The sequence below is a fragment of the Aptenodytes forsteri genome, unplaced genomic scaffold (genome assembly GCF_000699145.1).
Source record: "Aptenodytes forsteri isolate BGI_AS27 unplaced genomic scaffold, ASM69914v1 Scaffold82, whole genome shotgun sequence".
Lineage (NCBI taxonomy): Eukaryota > Metazoa > Chordata > Aves > Sphenisciformes > Spheniscidae > Aptenodytes > Aptenodytes forsteri.
In genome coordinates, this window is record NW_008795490.1 from 8,751,063 (window position 1) to 8,758,021 (window position 6,959).

The following is a 6,959-nucleotide window of genomic DNA, read 5'->3' on the forward strand; positions in this document are numbered from 1 at the left end:
CTGCTGGTCCTTGCCTTTGCAACTGTCCACTCTTCTGCATTATTGGTCCCCCCGCTCCCTCCCGCATGTGCTGGTGGGGGAGTTTTTGGCTGTTTGGCCGTGGGCTGCGGGTCCGCTGCAGACTGCTGTGGTACAGACAGTACTGTACTAAACAGTACTGGTCCCAGTATGGGCCCCTGGGGGACACCACTTGTCACTGATCTCCATCTGGACGTTGAGCCGTTGACCACTACCCTCTGGATGTGACTATCCAACCAATTCCTCATCCACTGAACAGTCCATCCATCAAATCCCTATCTCCAGTTTAGTGAGAAGGATGTTGTGGGGGATCGTGTCAAAGGCCTTTTGACAAAAAAAGGTCAGGTTGGACGGGGCTCTGAGCAACCTGCTCTAGTTGAAGATGTCCCTGCCCACAGCAGGGGGGTTGGGCTAGATGACCTTTAGAGGTCCCTTCCAACCCAAACTATTCTATGATTATGTACAGTCTCTCATCCAGGTGGTGATTGCGTTATATCTGTGTATTGGCAGGGAATGTTAGAGCATCTTGTTTAGCTGTGTGTGGTATGTACTGGCAGTGAGCAGAGAATGTAAAGCACATTCATACTGTGGAATGCATTATAATGATAATTTGCAAAACCTTACTGAAATCAGTGGAATTATGATTTCCACTGAGGAAAGCATTAATGCATTGTTTGTTGCTATTAATGTACTTCATATATATGCATACCTATATGTCATCGACTTGTATTAGCCAATGCTATGCAGCATATGACCATCTGCACATGTAAAACTAATGTAACATTTAAAAAAATATAAATAAACTTTTTTTTAACAAATGGAATGAGAGTGTATAAGCATGGGTGAAGCCTCTTAGAGGCTAAGAGCTGTCATCCTTATCCTGGTTAAGGTTCTTGTGGAGTGTTAACATAACGTGTTACTAACAATTTCTGTGTATTCTGAAAAAAAACAGTACAACTAATTATGCTTCAAGGATAGGATAGCACTTCCATTTCAAATTGGAATAGTTTCCTTTAAATATTTTTAGCTGAAAGGATGATTCAGAGTTGTAGAGAAAGATAGTTGCCAAATTGACAGTCTTGGATGTTACCGATTATCTCAGAACCTTAACCTTAACTCTGCCGCTCTTATTTGCAGCTCAGAAAGACATTAATCCCTTGTAAAAGGTAGCATGATTCTCCCTTCATATTGTACAGTTGAGTGTTTAGTGGTGTCCTTTGACCAGTATCTTCTTTTAATTGACTTTTTTTTGTAAAGGCCTAAAATTTTACTCTGTTTTAAATGAATGCTTACCACAACAGATCTCTGAACTTGAATTATAATCCCACTGGTAAAACGCCAAGTAATTCTAATAAGTGTTATGCCTTGAGCAAGTCGTATTTCAGCTGTCAGAAGAGTTCTTCAGTAACAGTGTGGAACTGGGGTCACCAAAATCCCGTGATTCAAAATGTGAACTCCTCACCACCAGATGAAAGCTTTGTAGCTTTGTTGTCTGTTCAAAGCAAAAAAGCCAACATTTAAATTCTGTACATGCAGTACTTAATAGTTGAAATTTGAGAACAGCAGAGTAATGATGGATGGATAAATGAATAGCTATTTACTGTTTGGAAATTTGCTTCTAAGTTGACATAATTGCCAACTTGAAGAAAAACTTTTGCTGCATGGTGATTTCACAAAGGAAACCATCTTTCCCTACTCTCTTTAATCTGCTTTTTAAAAAAATGTAGCCAGATACTCTGCTTGTCTGTCTGTGCTAGAGACAATATGAAACCATGGTTAGGTGATGCAAGAGGAGACCTCGATCCACAAACGTTCTCAGGTTTTGTGGAGGTGAGTGTCTGTCACCAGAGGGTAATATTCATACCACAAAGCACATGGTTCAGCATGAGTCTTAGAAAATGTCTAAGACAAGCAGAACATTTGCTGTTCTGAAGGAAAATGACTAGGGATCAGTGGGCAAGTTAGCCCAACTCAAAACCAAGCAAACAAAATCAGAAAACACAGAAAGCTGAAGTCTCTGGGTTGTAGTTGATATAAAAAGTTCTTGGAACTACCCTTTTGCTCTTAACGATTCTTACAAGTTACATTAATGGAGCACAGGCCAAGCTCCACTGCAGTACTGATCCTAGTTGAGTTTGTTGGAGATTAAATCGGTTTATTTGGATTTTACATCTCAGTACTGTGACCAGTGTCCTCCTTTCTCATTGCTTACATACCACTGTTGGTGACGCGGCTCGGGAGCTAGTCCTGTCCTTCAGTATTGCTGTTTTCCCAGTGTCAAAGATACATTGAGATGTCGCTTTCAAACTCTGGTTCCCCTTATGTTCTGAAGCGTATACATTGTGTATATTAAATGTATTTGTCTTCTGTGTGTCTTTTTCTCATTCTTTTTTCTTTCCCTTTTTATCACTCATTCTCTTTGTTTCTTTTTGTCTCACTCAACAGTCTAGTCTGTTAGACTGCATCTCTCAGTCTTGCATTAGCGCCTGCTGTAACTTGGTTCCCTGGAGCAACAAGGTACCTTGCCCACGAGTGGGACCATCCAGCTGCCGTATCTGCAGCTTGATGTTACTTGTAGCATTTAGCATATATGCAATCTTACTCTGCTCTCAGCCTTCAGTCGTTACCTGCTTCTTTTCTGTTTAAAAGAAAAAAATAAAAAAAATCAACTGCTCAACAGAAGAATGCCATGCCAGGTTTGTTTCCTTTATTTTTCCTCATTACTCCTTTTTGTCTGCAGTCCAATATCCTCTATTTACTTGGTTCACTGAAATTTTTTAATTCCTTTTTGTCTATTAACATTTGCGTCCTTTGAAACCCCTCGTCCAGTGAACGCTGTGTTTTATTTAATTGGCTGCTTCATTGGTTTTTAATTAGCCAAGGAAAAACTTTACTAATTTGGAGTAACATGTTGTTTTTAAATTATGAATGTGAGCTATAGAGAGTACTTGCTCCCAGGCATGCACTATATCATGTCTTTATTCCATCTATGAAAATGTTTGTATTCCAAAAACTCACGGTATTTTTCCCCAGGTCCTGTCATTTTGTTTATGAACTTTGCCTTGATACAGTCTGTTAAGCTTCACGTGCGAAAACATTTATTTTGCCTATTCATGAGGAAAAAAGTACGTTTTTGCCACTGTACTCAGCCAAACTGTTAGTTGTGCCTTCAATATCTGCAAGAGACTGTTCAGTATCTTAAATGAAAACAAATGCATTAACTGTATTGGCTTGAGGGACTTGAGGAGGTCTAACTCGAAATTCTGCTTGGTGTTAAGAGGAGCTAAAGCAGTTTGGCATTCCAGTTCGGAGGTGGGAACGCCTGAGAGCCCTGAGGCATGGGCTCTGACAGAACTGGAGATACTTTTAGGTGGTGGTGCCCTCCGCTGGCCTCCCTGCCCCTCTGCTGCAATTGCATGAGGGTGCTCTTGTAATCAGCATGTGTATTTTATACTGCTTCACATTTTTTTGAAAATACTGCTCAATTTACTGAGTTGAAACAGCAGTTCAAAGCATAAAATGCCACAGCATAAGGAAGTGAGTATAGAAACTCTTCGAACAAACAAAAGAGGGTAATTCTTCACTCACCACATGCTCACACTGCGCAATTGCTGCAAGAATTGCGGGTGCTGAAAGTTTACATGGGTTCAGAAAGCAGCTGGGTAAATTCTTGTGGGGCAGAGGACTCCATCCAGTGCTGAGAGAATATTCAGGGGAAGGTATCCACTGGATGCATCCTCTGATTTAATTTCACCTGTATATCATTGATTGGCCATTATCATAAGGCAGATACTAGATAGGCTTTTAGAGCTCTGAACTGATGCAGTACAACTCCTTATGTTTTTAATCCCATTGCAACAGAGTAGAGGAGGAAGAAAGGAATATTTCTGCAGTGCTGATTAAGGTGATAACTTGCTTGACGGACAATAATTTCTGCCGACAAAAAAAAAATCCCGTCCTTACTGAGACAGTGAAGACTATGAAGTGAAGAATTTAGTAGGATAGCAAAGTAGGCTAGTGTAACTGAAGATCCGTGTGTAGAAGTAATAAAAGGGAATATTCTATGAAAATCTGGGGGACTAGACTGGGGACCTTGGTCTGGAGGACACCAAATAGAGCAAGACATGACTAATTCAACTTGCATGTAATTTCATGTAAATTTATAATGTGGCAGTGTTCCATAACACAGTGTGAAACCCTGCGGGTTGAAGCAGGCATGTGAAGTGACATTCTTGATTGACCAATAAAGAGGAATTTAAAGGTTTGGGGGTTGGGGTTTTTTTCCCTGTTATTGTTTGTCTTGATCCCTTTGCATTGGGTAAAAGGGCATGTGAAGCCATCAAACCTAGTAAAAGGCTAGAGTAGGGATAGGATGCTGGCAAACAGTAATAGACAGCTGAATTGGTATGGCTCCTGTCCGCAATGCTGGGGTTTTTTTTCGTCAGTTTTGTTTTTCTGAGAAGTCACAATTTTAGAAATGGTTGCAGTAGGCAGTGAGGTAAAAGACATGACTACAAGTTTGAAGTTCCTTTGCTGAAAGGTAAAATTTGTATGGATTGAATTTTCCTCCTGGAGGTCCCATATTTTTTCAAACAGTGTAGTGTAAACCCCTGGAATATGAAACGATTAAGAATAACCAGAGTATTTAGGCAGAGCGTGCTGCAAGACACAAAGTATATACTCACTTGTCATCTGAGACCTCTCAAATAGCGTGAATGTGCTGAGATGGTAAAACCCTTTTGTTGTATCTCAGCAACTAAGTAGGCTGGGGGACAATATGTCAACAAGGCAGCGGCAACGCTCTGGCTTACTGAGCCATATAGCTTGTCTATAGTGTATTTATAGGCCATTTCTTTCCTGGATTCTCATTTCAACTCCCATTTGAAAGTTCATGCTTTTTCCACTCTATTGCGTGTTTGTGGAAACACTGCAAGGTCCAAGGCTGTTGCTTTCATATCCCACCTTTCCTTCTTCCCTGGTCCTTTAAAAAGGATGAATTCCAATAAATTTTCCTGAGGAGATGTCTAACATCCTGTTGCACAGAAATTTGGCCATTTAAGTCTAGCAATGAAGTTGTTATGAATCAGAGATGCTTTAAAAATGGGACAGGTGCTTTCTGTTCTATTATGAACATAGTGTTTATGGTCAGCTTTGCTAAGCAGATACATAATCTCAAAGTACTGCCTAGTCCAGTTCTATTTCTGATACAACAGACCTTACTTGAGAAGACATTCATGTTATACAGCAGCAATTCACTGCATTTTCCAGCAAGCTTCTGTGTTGTAAATCTGGGAATGTTTGCTAAAAATATGTAAATCCCTATTTTCATCCTAATTAGAGATAAATAATTTCTGTCTGAAGAAAGCTGAAAGATGAACCGCTGTCTTCCTCTATGTGCAATAAAGCTGTGTACAGCTTTGTCATGCCCTTTAAAAGTATTTTCACATCACAAACCCAAGTAAATATACCACGACCATTGTGGGCGCTTTGGAAGAAAGAATATAAGTAGAGACAGTCATGCTCATCCAGGAACCATGGAAAGTGTACCTGCAGATGAAGCGTGAACATTTCTTCCTACACTCAAAACTGCCCACAACTCTTTCACTGAATTGTTGTGCAGAAGTACACACCACTGTCCTATGGCAGAAAATCATTCTTACTGACATAGTGCTTTGACCTCAGCTGCACAATTGGGTTTTCAATTGCTTTTCATTCGTTATATGCTCACTGAGCTAATTCATTTCTGTCCGTCTTCCTCCATTTGTCCCCAATTTTCTCAGCTTTTAATTCTGCAAGATTTGTGATTGTTGCTTCACATTTTTTTGGATAATTAGGATTCTCTTGTAGTAGATGCTTCAGTTCTTCAGTTTTTCTAGCTACTTATATACTGTAATGGAAAAAGGGTTCTGCTTGGTTTGGGTAATTTCCTTGAAAAGGAAGGGTGGCTTTGTAACCAATATCTCTGTCACTTGACATATTGGAGTAGCCCCTGGTGACTGCTGTATGACAGCTGAGACCTGGCACTGCAGTACAGTCTGAATGTGACAGATATTGATGCTGACAGTATCAGCCAAGCAGATTATCCAAAGGTCACTGGAGCTCATCCTCACCCCACACAAACTGCAAAACCAGGCTTGAAGCATCATCCTTGGTGCCCCGATTCAGGCAGAGAGAAGCTCTTTGTAGAAGGGAGAAAGCGGTATTTCTCTGCCTCAACCCCTGATTACTCCTTTAAGTGCACACACACGTGCCTGCTCTGGCACTGGGCTAGCACCCCTGTGCCACGTTCCTTACAAACCTTTTTTCTCTCTCAGCTGTTTTTAAACTTAATTGGGGGGAAGCATGGCCTGGAGGCAGCTTTCCCTTCTGCAATGTTATCTCTCTCCCAAATTGCTTGTTAATGAAGGTTTGTATAAATTTGAGTGATTTGAGGTGGGAAAGTGCTTGTGTTTGTGTGTAGGTGCGCATATATATGTGTGTGCCCGCACTGTATGTGTGTATAAACAGTGTATGTACATGCACCCATAAAAAGATAAGCATTCACATTATATTTTTGTGGTGGGTTGACCCTGGCTGGACGCCAGGTGCCCACCAAAGCCGCTGTATCATTCCCCCTCCTCAGCTGGACAGGGGAGAGAAAATATGATGACAGGCTCGTGGGTCAAGATAAGGAGAGGGAGAGATCACTCACCAATTACCATCGTGGGCAAAACAGACTCGACTCGGGGAAATTAGTTTAATTTATTACCAATCAAATCAGAGTAGGATAATGAGAAATAAAAACTAAATCTTAAAACACCTTCCCCCCACCCCTCCCTTCTTCCCCGGTTCAACTTCACTCCCAAATTCTCTGCCTCCTCCCCCTGAGCGGTTCAGGGGGACAGGGAATGGGGGTTGCAGTCAGTTCATCACACGTTGTTTCTGCTGCTCCTTCCTCCTCA

The 6,959-nt window shown here is 41.1% G+C and overlaps 1 protein-coding gene across 1 annotated transcript in view; it reads left to right on the forward strand.

The window, feature by feature from the left end:
- NHSL1 (NHS like 1) overlaps nt 1-6,959 on the forward strand; it is a 56,292-nt gene that overhangs the window by 23,485 nt on the left and 25,848 nt on the right. The window lies entirely within an intron of this gene.